Source organism: Amphiura filiformis, chromosome 16 (genome assembly GCF_039555335.1).
Source record: "Amphiura filiformis chromosome 16, Afil_fr2py, whole genome shotgun sequence".
Classification (NCBI taxonomy): domain Eukaryota; kingdom Metazoa; phylum Echinodermata; class Ophiuroidea; order Amphilepidida; family Amphiuridae; genus Amphiura; species Amphiura filiformis.
This window is the reverse complement of record NC_092643.1, coordinates 14,306,865-14,323,381: the sequence shown is the minus strand read 5'-3', so window position 1 is coordinate 14,323,381 and position 16,517 is coordinate 14,306,865. Positions and strand designations below refer to the sequence as shown.

The window sequence follows — 16,517 nt, the reverse complement described above, 5'->3', positions numbered from 1 at the left end:
ACGGTCAAGATTATGGAGAATATACAGGCCCAATACACAGGAATTGCCGGCACACTGAACAACGAGACCATAGGGATGATCAGCGAGACCTTGGTGATGATCAACCAACTGGAAACAAGTTAGAATGATAGCTGCACCCCATGATAGACTAATCTTAACACATTATTATGGACACAATACTGTTTACAAGTATAATGAAAGACAGTTTGATAGCGGAGTTCCGCATCAATAAGTGAATCTCGATCAACACCATAACTTAAAGTTTAAAGCGCAAACAATGAAAATAAACAAACATTAAATATTAAGAACTATTGAAAGAACTTGGCTATAAAAGCAAGGTGAACTCTTGAACTGATTGGTGAACATTTTGTAATATTTTCGGATGGGTAGACACCCGCTAAACTGATCAAGTAGATCAGGATTTATCTTTTTGATTACATTTTTGTTATTTCAAATCTCGTTATTATTTAATATTATTATTTTTATTATTTGTACTTCTTATTTTATGTCGTGTATAAATGTTGCATCTCTGAATGTCCGTGGGTTGAGAAATGTAAAAAACGTAAAGCAATCTTTATGTATATGAAGAAGAAAAAAATAGACATTATATTCCTTCAGGAAACACATTGCTGTAAAACTTTAGAAAAACAGTGGAAACGAGAATGGTCAAGTAATATTGTTTTTAGTCATGGAACAAACGATAGTAAAGGTGTAGCTATTTTAGTAAATCCAACAATTACATGTACGTTTGACCAAGTGATAAGTGACTCGGAAGGAAGATTCATTTTAGCAAAAGTTAGTATCGAAAAAAAAAACCCTTTTACCTGTTAAATGTGTACGCTCCCAATAATGACAAAGATCAAGTTATCTTTTATGATCAGTTAAGCAATATTATAGAAAAACATGTAATTAAAGAATACTTGATTATAGGAGGCGATATGAATTTAGCTATGGATATCACTTTGGATAGAAAATCTAAAAATAATACTATTAAGGATGAGCATAAGAATGGCCGAATTTCTCTCAAACGTCTTCTTTTTAGAAACAATTTAATAGACATTTTTCGTACAAGAAACCCTACCAAAATAGCTTACACATGGTCAACACGTAATCGCAATTCTGCATCAAGGATTGATTATTGGTTTATACCTCAGTCGCTTAAAATGAATATAGTAGATTGTAATATTGTACCAAGTATTATGTCCGATCACCAAACAATTATTATGAAGATTTCTTTGAGTGATACCGAGCCTCCTGGGACGGGTTTTTGGAAGTTCAATAATAGTCTTCTAGAAGATGTTGATTATCATAATTTAATTAAAAGTGTCATTTCAGATGTTAAACGTGAATATGCTAACTTAAATGATCAACAATTTTGGGAATTTATGAAGTTCAAATTACGTATGGAAACCAAATCATATTCAACCACAAAAAATCGAGAAAGAAATGCACGTGAAACATCTTTGAATAAAAGACTAATTGATCTTGAAGAAAAGATAAATAATGAACTTCAAGAAGAAATTGTACACGAGTATGCCGAAGTGAAGAAAAACTTAGAGGAAATATATAAATACAAAGTTAATGGTAGTATTGTGAGATCAAAAGACAGGTATTATGATGAAGGAGAAAAAAGCTCTAAATATTTTTTTAACTTGGAAAAAGAAATGTTTCAAAAAAGGAATTGATGAATTACTTGTAAATAATGTCCTTAAAACAACATCAAAAGATATACTTGGTGAAATCAAAGTCTTTTATGAAGATCTTTTCTCAAGTAAACAAGATGGTGAAGGTTATGAAGATATTGAGGAATATTTAAATCAAATTGAGATTCCAAAGCTTTCTCCACAACAGCAAGAGCTCTGTGAAAAGCGTTTGACTTTGGACGAATGTTACAAAACCTTAAAAGATATGTCTAAAAATAAATCTCCTGGGAGTGATGGTTTCTCTAGTGAGTTTTACCTATGTTTCTGGGATTTGCTTGGAAATATTTTAGTCGACTCTTTAAATTTTGGATACTTAAATGGTCAACTTTCAACAACGCAATCACAAGCAATAATTTCTCTTCTACCTAAGCCTGGAAAAGATCCAAAGCTTATCAAAAATTGGCGTCCAATATCATTATTAAATATCGATTACAAAATAGGTACAAAGGCAATTGCTAACGAATGGAAGGTGTACTACCAAGTATTATAGGTAATCATCAAACAGCCTTTGTCAAAGGTAGATATATTGGAGAAAATGTTCGTTTAGTTCAAGATATTCTGCAGTACACAAATGATAACCACATTCCTGGTATGCTACTTTTTGCCGATTTGGAGAAAGCTTTTGATTCAGTTGAATGGAGTTTTCTTATGGCAACCTTGAAAAAATTTAATTTTGGTCCAAACCTGCTTTCATGGGTAAAATGTTTTTATTCAAATATTAAAAGTTGTGTAATAAATAAGGGGTTTTCTACTGGTTGGTTTGATCTGACACGAGGTGTTCGTCAAGGATGCCCGTTATCAACAGCATTATTTGTGTGTGTGATAGAATCTTGGCTTTAATAACTTTGAAATGTAAGGATATTAATGGCATAGAACTCCCAAGTGGGGTGGAGCTTAAGTGTTCCTTTTTTGCAGATGATGCAACCTTTTTTCTATCCGATTCAAAATCTGTGGAGAATCTTGTAAGAGAAATAGATAAGTTTGGAAGGTTGTCTGGTTTGAAGATAAATTTGGAGAAAACAGAATTGATGAAGATAGGAAGTCTTAGAAACTGTAATGATTATGTTTATGGTATTAAACCAACTAAGGAACCTGTGAAAATATTGGGCTTATTTGTTGGTTATGATAGTAAAAAATGTAATGAGTATAATATTCAACCAAGACTCACAAAATTAGATATTTGGAGACAAAGAGATCTAACACTTAGAGGAAAGGTCTTATTAGTAAAAAGTATTGGTATTTCACAAATGACTTATTTAATGTCCACAGATTATGTGAGTGGAAATGTGTTATCTGATGTTCAAAAGATACTGTATAACTTCTTATGGAGTGGAAAACCAGAAAAAATCAAACGTTCTGTTTTAATTGCACCAAAAGAAAGCGGAGGAATAGAGATGGTAAATATATTCAATACAGACAAAGCATTAAAGATAATGTGGCTAAAAAGATTTTTGAGTGAAGGTTATGCACCGTGGAAAGATGTCCCAAATTATTTCTTTAATAGAATGGGAGGTCTGGAGTTCCTGTTACAATGTAATGTTGATGATTCTGTTTTTCCTCCTGCAAATTTCCCCAGTTTTACAAAGAAGTCATTTTAAGCTGGCAAAGTTTTAAACAATGTAATAACAAAGAAACAATCAATTTGGAAGATGTATTGCATATGCCACTAAGTTATAACAAGTTGTTTTCAAAAGATGTAAACAAGGCTCTTAATAGAGCTCGAACAAGACTAATAAAGATTAAAGATATATTAGATGATAAAGGTTCATTTTATTCATACGAAAAGCTTTGTGAAAAATATGGAAGATGTATTGATTTTGTAACATATTACGGTGTTATAAATAGTTTACCAAGGGAATGGAAATTAGAAATAAAGAAACTTTCTGAAACAGATATGGGAAAACTTAAAAGTATTGAAAAAAACATTTCGTTAGAAGTAAAGAAGTTAACAACTCGTGATGTATCTAAACAATTTAACATGTCACAATCAACAAAACCAGTAATTCAGAATTATTATGATCGTTTGTTTGATCATTTGGGTAATCTAAATTGGGAATACATTTGGACATTGCCTTTTCAAATTACCACTGAAGAAAGAATGAGATTTTTTCAATATAAAATTCTTCATCGAATTATTCCAAGCAATAGTTATTTAAAGCTTATTAATCTGAAAGAGAACGAAAATTGTCATTTATGTCAAAATAAAGAAACAATTGATCACATGTTCTGGGAATGCCATCAAATAAACTCTTTTGGAAGGAGATAGAGACATGGTTAAATGGAAAGATACAGACTCGAATACATCTATGTTACAAAGATATAATTTTGGGACTGGAAGGACATTCAAGGTTCAAAGTGCTTAACTATATTATTCTGAGTGCTAAGTATTATTTATTTAGGAACAGCTTTTCAAATGAGAAACCATATATCGCCACGTTCTCACATTTATTAAGTAAAAAAATTGAAGAAGAAAAAGCTTGTTTTCAGAGAATAAATAAATTGAATATCTTTCGTATGAAATGGGAAGGTTTTGTGTAAGAAAATAATGTAACAACAAAGTAATTATATATAAATATAACATATTAATTATTATTGTCTTTCTCATGTGCCCACGGACAAACAAAGTATTTAAGCGAATTTAAAAATATGCATAATATTGTATTGTACTAGTGATATAAGAGATGCTTTTGTATTTGTGTGTGTTGTTTTTTATTCTTTCTATCTTTTATTTATTTTTTCTCAAGTTATTTGTCTTTTGTCCTGTTTAATCTAAAAGCGAAATGAATAAAAAAATAAAAAAATAAAAAAAATGTCCAGTGATGTACTAAAATACCATGTAAAAGACTAATCCTGAAGTGCTTTAATAACAGTAAAATTTAACTTTTTATATATTATGGGAGTACTACACCCCTGCCCAATTTTGTGCCTATTTTTGCATTTTTCTCAAAAATTATAGCGCATTGGTGACAAGTAACATATGTAGGGCGCCTATATTATAGGGGCAAGGACTACAACTACTGCACTGGAAATTTTATTTCAGCACAGACAACAGTTGTGGAGTTATAAGTACAGTCAAAAATGAGGGAAAACCAATATTTGATCAATAAATCAATAACTACTTTACTTTCAAGAGTTGCTGAATTTTCAGTAATGAGTGTTTTTATGTACATTGTAGCACCTTTGAGATTTAGCGCACACATAGGCGAGTGCCTTGGCACGTAGCCATAACGGGTGTGGTCCAGGGGCCTTCCTTATCTTTAGGGGGATACATGTAAGTGCCCAAACCAGCTAATTTTTTACATATTTTTTATCTCATATCGTAAATTAAGTATCGGTGTAAAATATTAGAAGGTATTAAAACTGCAATGGTACTAATGTAAACATACATGCACTTCACAAGGTTTTGAATTTTTTTACTGGAACTTACAATTTTTGCAACTTGCTACGTTGCGTCTTAAACCATCAGACTTCATCAGGCAACTTCCCCCGCTGGGTTGGTCATGTGACACTTTGAGACGGCTAGGGATTGTCTTGATGGCCCGGTCCCATGCGTGAGATAGGTTGTGTCTCAGTCCCCCTTTCTTATTAAGTGACGGCTGCTTTACTCTTTCCCAGATGGCTTCCTTGATGCCTCTCCTATGCCACTGTTCCTCCTTATCGAGAATCACTGCGTCCTCGGTGTCAATATTATGACCAGTGTCACATGACCAGCCCATCGGGTCAGTTGCCTGATGAAGTCTGATGGTTTCAGATGCAAAGTAGCAAGTTGCAAAAAATGCAAGTTCCAGTATTTGATTTTAAAATTCAAAACCTTGTGATTCTAACGACTGGATGACTGAGAATATTCACTATTTTATACATACACTTCGTCGGATTTTGACCATGCACATCCGTATTTGGCAGTTATTTTGTACAATCTGTAAACAAACATCTTCTTAAACAGCAGTCCAGCATGGTCAGACGAGGCTACATGTATATTTAGGTTATGTTGAACTAGGAAATTGGTGAATAGTTTTTCCACCTTTATCATACAGTACTGTCATCCCCACTCAAATTAGATTGGATTTGGCTGTATACAGGGCGGCTAGAGGGGGGGGGTATGGGGAGGATGTGACACCCCCTACACAATTTTGTCGGCAAACATGAACTGTTGTCGTCAAAACCATGTGATTATCGGCAAATGTAGTCAAAGCTATGTGTGATTGTCGGCAAATTGCAAGAGTCATATAAAATATTAATGTGTTACGAAATTGTGTTGTTGTTATGTAATATACGTAATATAGCTATTGTTTTAAATGTTATAGTAGTAGTTACTTATAATAAAAATTCATTCAGGCGGTGGTGGAAGCGATATCATCATTTTTGACATCGCCATTGGATTAACACATAATCATGAAATCTTCACAAACAATTCTAAATTTGTTATATGGTGTCAAAGCAAAATTATCTTACTCTAAAACCGTTGGGGTACGACAATGTACCACACTGTAAGTATGTTGCTTTTCAATTTATAACTGCTAACCGTGTATTTTGAATAGGGCTGTCAGCCTTGTATTTTCGCCAGCCTCGAACGTTACGTGTCGCGTGTCCTATGCCGCCTGAATTCATTGAAAATTTTGACTAGCGCCGCCGCCTATAATCTTTTTTATTTTTTTTTCTCTTCACTTTTTCAATCAACCGAAAACAAATTTGGGTCAACCTTTTTCGGGCTGTTGAGGAAGGGGCGGCAAAATTGATTTCCGTCGGCAAAACATGCTGTACACCCCCCGAATCATATTGGTCTAGCGACGCCCCTGGCTGTATAATAATTGACAATGTTTATTGGAAGCAATGTGTTGGTGAATATCATTGCGCCTGCTGTATTTTACAGAAATATCACCACATATCATACAAAATGCGTAATTCTCCCTTTTGATGATTTCCTGATACACGGTCATTCGCTATGTTACCTATAATCATCCATGTACTTCTGCAAGAGTATTTTGGCTTATTTTTCTCAGGTCCAGTCTCGTTCCGTCCACTCCACTTGCACTACGCGATCCGCCATTTTGTTTGTTAAAGCCATATTATAACATTTGCTGAGGAGAACGCCCTCAAAAAAATTTTAAAATCAGGTTTTTACACGATTGTAATGTACTTTAGTAAACAAAGATTCTCTGCAAAAATCAAGACTTTAGGTGCTGTAGTTTTGTCAAAATCTGAGATTTTGAATAAACCGCCTGAATCAGCGTTTTATTATTACGATAGAAATATTAGTCGAACGCGTATGCGATGTCAACACAGTACTACGTACACGGCGTGCAGGACAAACACACACACGCTAGAGGGTCGTACCAAATTACAACCGCTGGACTAACATGCATTGGCGCTAGTTGTAAATTCCTATTTTCTTTGCTTTACCTCACTTGTTTGGCTCAAAATTAAAAGGGGACATATCTGACAGTAAATGCTAATATTTTATTGAAAATGAATACTAATCCATTTTTAAAGAAATGTTATAATATATGCTTTAAGCTAAGTCCTACAATTAAATAACCCTTACGCACAATCGTTGCGCTGTGCTTGGAATGCACCATAAGCAGTGCATGGAGTACACAAGGGAATGTAAGTTGGCGAGTTATGGTGGTACAAGTTAAGGGCAAGTTACGGTTGGACCATTTGGCGAGTTACGGTTAGACCGTCCATTGGGCGAGTTACGGTTAGACCATTGGGCGAGTTACGGTTAGACCATTTGGCGAGTTATGGGCGAGTTACAGTCGAGTTACGGTAAGACAATTTAGTGAATTACAACATAATTTGCTCCCAGCAACCTTGCTGATAATAATGACAATCTTTAGTTTTCATTGATAAATTTGATAACGTAATAAACCCTACTCTTTGGTAACACAAAATATTTGTGACCATGCAGTGAAGATAGGTGATAAGTGTTGTTGACAGCATTATTATTTTACCTTTTAGTATTGTATCTAATGTTTAAAAAAAAAAAAGGTGAATTTCAAAACAAAAATGTCAAATTGTAGACCATTATTCTCCAAGGTTAAATCTATGTCTCAAGGTTGTGATCCTTGTTGTTTCCACTTAAGATATTATAGGCCTGCCAATTTAAAACAAACACTGGCTTTATTAAAATTCTATGTGAATTTATTTATTTATTATTATTATTTATTCATTTATTTAATTCCACTTTCTTTATACAGGGTACATGTAGCTCCTTCAGTGTAAAAGCACCAGCTTCTTGGAGGCCCTGTGACATACAGGGTGTAATTTACTTAAATACGCGTATTACACAAATATTACAAGAAAACTAGATACCAATACCATAAAGAAATTACAAGAATCATGAAAAATTGTATAAAAGTGAAAATCAATGAACACTGGTTTGTGAGAGCTTTTGATTTAAATATAATTAGCAATGATCAATGAGTTTAAAAAGTTACTATTTTCAATGTTTTGATCAAAAAGTTACTATTTTCGGAATTTCGCCTGTTTTGTCATTGAATTTACAACGACTTTGCTTAACTTTGCTTGATTCATATTTTATTGAACATTACGCTTGGTAATTATTGCAGTAAATTCAGACACACAGACAAAGTGGAGACTTAGGCTTTTATTTATTTTTCATCAGAAGGCTGGGAATACGAGAGATTTTGACCAGTTTGCAAAGCGGGAGATTGACTTTGAATCTCTGAGTCTCCCGCAGAATCCGGGAGAGTTGGCAAGTCTGCGAGGAGTGTCACCCCTGGTGGAGAAAATATTGTTAAATTTTTTACTTTTTTCTCTAGTACCGTACAGTAGAAGTTCATTTGATACCACTCGGGGAAGGGGGTCATACCTTCTTGGCAGAATTTTGAGATCAGGATTTAGGACCCAAAATATGAATGTTGACCAGTCATGGTCTTATGATGAGTGTAATCCACCTCCGTCCCCCGGTCGTGAAATATTTTTATTATATACCGATATACCGTACCGTACATACATACAATACTTTTATTTTTCATTTCGACACCACATCAGGGTCATACCTTCTTGGCATATTGAGAGTTTGGCAAAGGCTTGGCAAAGAACCCAAAATATGAATAATGACCTGATTCTTCATTTATGAGGTGTGTCACCCCAACGTTACTCGAGAACTCTAGCTTCGAATTTGCACACGTAAGTTACGCATTCGATGCCAGAGTGCGTTGCTATTGTTTTTCGGTCAGACAGCGGTGCAATTTTTTGCACCAGTGGTTATTTATTCTGTTAATGTTGAAATTTGGATGAAAGTTATTTCATTGAGTCAACTGCATCTTTTGAGCAATTTTGCCTATTTTAGAAAAAAATAAAATTGTGCTGAAGTGTAATTTTAGCAACATTTTTGATGCAATCGCCTGTCGTGATCGGCTGTGCTTACTTCTGAACTTCCATTGCTTTACACGGTGTCATACTTCAGCGAATTCGACTAGATTTTGTATGCAAAGGTCTCTAGCCTAGAATGTGAAGCTATCGGTGAGCAAATTCTTGGCTAGACTTCTCAAGCAACCCCGGCGGTCATGACGGGGGAAAAATAATCTAAAATTATTATTTTTTACGTTCTCTCTTTCAATTTTTATTTGACACCACTCATCACTTGAGGGACATACCTTATGGCATTATTTTTAAGATATGAATGTAGGACCTAGTCCGAAACATCATGGCCCTAGTTGTTTCTTCCTCACCATAGGGCCACGAATGCCGTACGTACGTAGAAACAGGGCACCCTGAACTCATGTCGCGGTGATGACGTCACACTGACAGCATCTATTTACAGGAAGAATTCAAAACACGGCGACGATAACAGTCACAAGTCTGATATTTTACATCCTCAAATGTGTTCAAAATTTACGAACATGCACCAAATATGTTTTGTCTAAGTCTCATCTTCACGTGAGGAATGGTAGGAAGTGGTATTTATCATGAGAAAAAGTGGTAATTATGTGTACCCTGGAAAGGTTTAAGGTAGACATCTCAGACCTTTATACGGAGAAGGACAGTCATGACAGTGGAAATCGTAGTGACGGACCGTGTGAGTACCTCGGGCTAGGTAGGACCCAAGGCCAAAATTAATATGAATATTGACCCGGTCACCAATCACTTCTTCTTCTTCATTGGTACGTGACGACAGACCATGTAGTCCATGTAGAGCCACGGTGAGGGTAATGTGGTCATGGAGCAGGACTAGTTTGGGCTCTTTGCCGGATGTGATCTAGAACTTGGGTTTTAAAAGAGTTGATTGAGCTGTTGTTGATATTGTTGTCGGGAGTCGGTTCCAGTCTTTGGTTGTCCGGGGAAGAAATGAAAATTTGAGTGCGTCTGTCCTACAATGGGTCTGGTTAAGCTGTTGACTGTTGCCAGTTGTTGAACGGTGAGATCTTCTAACCGCTGGCGGAGTTAACGATTTCGGAATAGCTGATTCACCCTTGATCGAGAAATCTATCTACTATCCACGACAACACGATAGTTAATGTGTGAATAGAAGATAGAGATTGCTAGTAATAGTAGTATAACACCATCAGTCATCGTAGCGTTTTCAGTTTTAAAACGCAGCGAAACAATTTTTTAGATTGTCCAGTTTGGCTTCAATTTAGCTTGGCTAACATTTATGTATCTTAGCTGAAGTGTTTGCTTACTTTTAACCGGAAACACAGGCGCTGAAGTACAAATTCCGACCATATTATGAGTCCGTTTAATTCTGCAACCTTGCTTGATCAAAGATGTTTTGACATCTGCCAACTGCGTCGGTGATTAAAGATTTGAGAAAATCCAGTGCTGGGCAAATCAATCCATCTGCCGATTTGCAAAGGTTGACTTGTCATTGCAAACTGATGGTGATACCCTTCCGGTTCTTGAACATGTGAGCCCAGCACTACACTTGTTGATCACCTATTTACAATGGGGACTGTGCGATGTCTGGCGATCACTCGAGAAAAATTGGCACAAAATGATGTTTTTCGGGAGTAAAGTCATGATGAATTGATGAAGGAATATAGCACATGGTGTCACTAATATGTCAAAAATAATATCTTCATATTTTTGAGACAATAATTAACTTGAGGAAGAAGAATTCATATGCATGATATTGGGACCTGCATGCCAACTGTGTACATGTACCAAACAAGGTATGTTACATGAGCGCAAATCCTTCCACGTTCTAACTTTCGTATCACAAGCTATCGGTTGTTCATACGAAAGTTAGAAATTTTCGAACAAATTCACCCAATTGAATTTGTTTCATAAAGCACAAGTCTGGTAGCTTCACGTCTGTGTTCTAACATGCAGGCCCTCGAAATCCATGATGTAGCGCGGCAGCTGTTCCCAGAAAAAAAAATTGAGGTCACAGAAAAAAAATTGAAAAAAAAAAAAGATTTTTTTTTTTTTTTTTAATTTTAATTTTAATTTCTTTTCCAAAGTTTTCGGCGACTTTGGAGAACCACTGGACCTATTCTGAAATTCTAGGATCATTCACAGTTAATTTGAAAACAATTGGAAACAAATTATAAAAAAATTACAGTTTGTTATCCTTACCATGCAAACCACTAACTAATGTTTACCTCTTCATCTAGCACATATTATAAATGCATAGAAAACGAATGCATGTATAATAATGTGATAGATGAAGAGGTAAACATTAGTTAGTGGTTTCCATATTACGGATAACAAACTGTAATTTTTTTGTAATTTTTTTCCAATTTTTTTCAAAATAACTGGGAATGATCCTAACACTCAGAATACGTCTAATGGTTCTCCAAAGTCAACAAAACTTTGACATGTTTTTTTTTAAATGGATTTTTTTTTTTGATTTTTTAACTTTGTATTTTGCATTATATCATTGACCTATCAGTCATGTAGGCCTTGTTATAAAGTCAAAAAATCGCTTCAATGAATGATCGTTATGTACAAGAGTATAGGAAACTGCATGTTTAAAAGCACATTTTCGATGTGAAGGAAGCATATTTTTCATACTTGTAAAAACGGGTCCCAGAATGTTTTTCATATTTCAAAGGTTGCAGTCATCAAATGATTGTGTTGAAATTGTTGCCAGATATGGAGTATAAATCCCTCCTGAAATGCAAACCTTCAGAATAGGTCTAGAGGTTCTCGACCTACAGTGACCAAAAACTTTGAAAAAATTAAGAAAAAATGGATTTTTTTTTAAATTTTCACCTTTGTATTGTGCATCATATCAATGTCCTATCAGTCACGTAGGCCTTATTATAAAGCCAAAAAATGGCTTCAACGAATGATCGTTATGTACAAAAGTATAGGAAACTGCATTTTTAAAAGCACATTTTCTGTGTGAAGGAAGCATATTTTTCAAACTTTGTAAGAACAGATCCCAGAATGTTTTTTTCACATTTTTTTTCATTGTAGTCATCAAATATGTGTTGAAATTGTTGCTAGATATGGAGTATAAATCCCTCCTCAACTGTATAAAAGCCTAGGGCTTCATTTTCACCTTGTTCTTTATTGTTGTTTTTCTATAAAATGTGTCTTCTGTGAAGGGGCTTACAAGGGTTTTTACAGTGTAGAAACCCTCTAGCTTTGGGGGCTTCGCCCCTCAACCCCCGGGATCAGAGGCGATACTACTGGCGCTTCGGCGCCCACGTTCATCATGTACTCTGTTTTCTAGGTTTTCAATGTTGGCAGGTATGATATTTCAGAGTTTTTTTTTATCAAAGCTCACTCTCATGCCTGAATTAGAGCCTCAGAATGGTGATTTCTTACTTTAAAAAGTCTAAAATCCATGAGTTTTTTAAGCTTTTTGAGCCCCTGGACCCCAACCGTTAAGGGCGAGCGACAAGGCGCTCGCGAATTTCACAGAAAATTTAAACCAACATAGTTTAAGTTCCCAGACAGGAAATATTTTTCCTATGCCCTGCTAACATGTTCCATTCCAATCCCCTAATCATGTCGGTGACGCTAGCATGACGGTCATAACTGTTGCAAACAAATCTTGCAGCCTTGCGCTGTATCATTTCCAACTTGTAGGGGTCGCAGACGCTTGCAGCATACTCCAAGAGCGGCCTAACGAGTGCCAGATAAGCAGTGCTCTTGATCGATTTAGAGCACCCCCTCAAGTTACGCCTCAGCGGCCCAGGCCCTGTCCCTGGTTAGCTTTTTTTAGCTTTTTTTTTCCATCACCCGGGACCGGGTCAATGCAATGAGGCACCACAGCCGGCACAGCTAGCACAGGAACATGATAATAATTGATCATTGTTTAACACACTGTTTAATAGTCATATTGCATTGATACAAAATAGTACATGTCACATGAGCATGATGAGTAATACAATAGCCATGCGTGCATGCATGCATGTTCATGTGTTGTAGTTACTTGTACTATAATATTTACAGTAATTTCTTGGCCAAACTGGAACATGCGCGTTGCGTCCTTGTACTTAGCGTACTAAGCGTGTACGCAATGTAAGGCGCGTGTATGCTTTCTTCTGTACCACGCTATATTCGCGTGTGTTTATCGCGGAGCCACTAGCGTTTATAGTGTTCCAGTTTGGCCAAGAAATTACTGTAAATATTAAGTGTACTGTAGCATAGGCCATAGCCATAGCTAGACATGATCACATTTTGAACATGTGAGGGCGGGCTTCATTAAGCTTACTTGTGCACCAAGATCCTGTCTTAACTGTGTAATCCAATAGGAAAATGAAGAAAATTTGGATTTTGACCCTCAAAACTCCAAGGCAATGTAGCATGATTTTAAAAAAATCTGCATTTGAATAATATTTGATACTATCAATTAATGAAAGCCACATTTCATGAAACATTTGCGAAAGTTTTGTAAAATGGCCCTTCGTGCTCAAAAATTTAGCCATAAAGTACATACACACATGTTATGACATACATGTAGGAAGCCATTGATAATGCTGGGACACACAATTTGGCCCATGATTTTGGGACATTCAGGCGAGCATACTTTTCCTCATAACATTGCCAATTATAGGCCTACACACATGATTGACCCCTCATTTTTTACGTTAAATGATTCTCTTTTTAATGAAAGCAATTTTAGATGAATTTATTAAATTTCAAAATTTTATGAACATGCCTACCATAGCCATGATGATGTAGCCCGCGGAGTAAGCTTAAAATTAGTTTCCTTTTTACAGGTTGACCGATACACGCAATTAATATTTAAAACACCATGACAAAAACAAATTCCTCACCTTTGATATCAATCCTACAAAAATAAATTTCCTGCGACAATGAAATTGCAAGACAGTATTTTCACAATCCGTTTTTTCTACGCAATTCCCGTTTCGAGATTTCTTTCGCCTGATTATCACTCACCTTTGACCCTTCACTGACCTGGGTCATGTTGACAGTGTTGCCACTTATTTCCAGAATATTTCGTGGGCGCGGCACCCAACGCAGTGTATAAGCGCGGCAAATAAGTGAAATAACACTAAAGCCATAAATGTACGATCTTTATGCAATACCGTATGCAACTTCAAATTTAGGCTAGGCCTACAGTAAGTCTTTTTGAAAAAAAGTACCGGTTGAAATCTTTTTTGCACACTAAACAGAAACACAGTGTATTTAATTTGGGTTATTGTCTTCTTTTAGCTCTAAAGGGCATAATTATAATCTCTTCAGAAGATAGCAAATTATATTACAAGCACAATGACTCGTGCTTTTGATGCACAAATAAAATGCATTTGGCCATAGACTCTGAATGGCCTGCAGATTATTATATTGAAATGATTCGTGGTTTTACCGATAAAATGGTATTTTCGTGGGGGGGGGCAGGGGCGTAACCAGCTTTTTTGGTCAGGGCAAAATCAAATTTCGAGGGCATAGACGAAAAAAATTATCAGTTGCATCATATACATAGGCCTATATAGAGACTGCATGTCTTCGAGCTTAAAAAAGGCTTTATATGGGACGATGTGCGCGCGGTATTTTACACTATTTTTGCCCATTATCAGGATGGAAATGGCTTTATCTTTACAATGTGCGCAAATTTGGTATTTTACACTATTTTGGCCCATGACCGGGCTGAATTTTGGTAGAAAAGGGGCTCCTTGCCCATTTCTTTTCCTTGTTTTGCCCCGAGTCCTGATTTTCTCTTTTATTTTTTGTCAGAGGGCACTTTTTTTCTTTAATTTTTTTTTGTCGGGGGGGCACTGGCTACGCTACAGGTGGGGTGCGTGTGGGGTGTGGATTGGGGTGCATGACCAATAAAATTTATTTTAGTATTTTCATATACCTTTTATCAAACTGTTAAAAGATTGCTATCTACTCATGAAGAAAAATATCTTTCAAATTCTGTTTATTTTGGCATTTTCACACCTAGCTAAACCAGTTGTAAAATCCCTTACTGTTAACTGACGACAGCAAGCAAATGAATGTTCAAAAATCGGTTTTCCCAATTTCATAGATCAAAACCAATAAAATGGTCTGTGGGGGTGCGGTGTGCGTGGGTGCGTAACCAAAGAAGGTTTATTTGTTATTGCCATACCTTTTATATTAAGCTATATATTCAAAACAATTTGCTACTCAATCAACAAGATAGCAAAAAAAATGTGAAAGAAAAAATGCATATCTTTCATCATGATGGGGGGGGCAGGGTGATCAAGAAAGTTTATTTTGGCATTTTCACACCTTTTATGAAACCAGTCAGGAAATCCCATGCTGCTGTCTACTGAAGATAGCAGAATTAAGCATCGATCGTTTTTTTAATTAAAAGTTATAAAATAATATTCTGGTGAGTATAGGGAGAGGGGGAGGTGTGCGTGTGTGGAGTATAATAGGCCTATGTGTCCAATTTACTTTGGTGACCAGCCCGTTTAGGGCTTAAAAAACATCACAGGGATGAGGCCGGAAAATCCACATATAGTAGGCTATACAGCAAAGACTTGCAATTAATGGAGTTCCATAGTTCCGAGGGCACGAAAGACGGGTGAATTGCTATACTGAAGATAGCAATTGAGAGGAGAGGCTGTCCTCAAAGGGGTTCAAGTTATATTAGCTATATAAAATTCAAGACTCGCGCACTATATTAAAAACCGAATTCTCTCCTATTACGGGGTCGAGCTGATCATAAATAGTAGGCCTATATGTAATAGACCCGTAATTAGGCCTACTATGGTCCCCTCTGGGTCTTCTTATGGTCATTAATTTTTTTTTAAATTTCAGCCCCCGCAGTTGGCAAGCGGTTCAGCATATTCATCATGAACCCCAGACAGTGGCGTAGATTTCTTTTTGACATTGGGGGGGATGGTGTTGAAAAAAAGTTTTGAAGAATAGTGAATCCAGGACCTTTTGGCGACAGAATAAGTTGATGTTACAAATGCGCGCGAAGCGTGCGAAAAAATTTTTGCTATTTTGAAGCTAAACTGATGAAATATGGTGCAAAAGTGGAATAAATGCGCGCGAAGCGCGCGAAAATTTGCAAATCCCCCCCATCCCCCCGGGATCTATATACGCCTATTACCCCAGATAAAATGGGACACTATCTCATCCGCTAAAAATTGCTCAAATCCTATAAACCTTAATAGGCCCATCCCTATCACTCAGTGACGTCAGGAATGAAGTGAATTTCAGAGGCGGGAAGATCAACAAATTTTGCGCAACATCAACAAAAATAGTTTCATAAATTTGGGTCGGGGGAAACTGGGAGGGGGGCAAGATTTTTGACATGTTCATCCGTTCCTAACATGATCCTAAAATACAGGCTATAATTTATAACTCACATGCAGCATGCAGTGATCCCAGCGCAAGTGTTAAAAAAGTGTTTTTAGATTGTTTAAAGGTGAAGGAAAGTCATTCAAATTGTCA

At 36.1% G+C, this 16,517-nt stretch overlaps 1 protein-coding gene across 2 annotated transcripts in view; it reads right to left on the bottom strand.

Moving 5' to 3' along the window:
* LOC140135605 (protein NDRG3-like) overlaps window positions 1-14,017 on the bottom strand; it is a 102,308-nt gene extending 88,291 nt beyond the window's left edge. For both annotated transcript variants that reach the window (XM_072157148.1, XM_072157149.1), the window contains exon 1: window positions 13,904-14,017. The gene's annotated coding sequence lies outside the window, so the exon portion shown is untranslated. The remainder of the gene's footprint in view (window positions 1-13,903) is intronic.
* Between the last annotated feature and the right edge of the window lie 2,500 nt (window positions 14,018-16,517).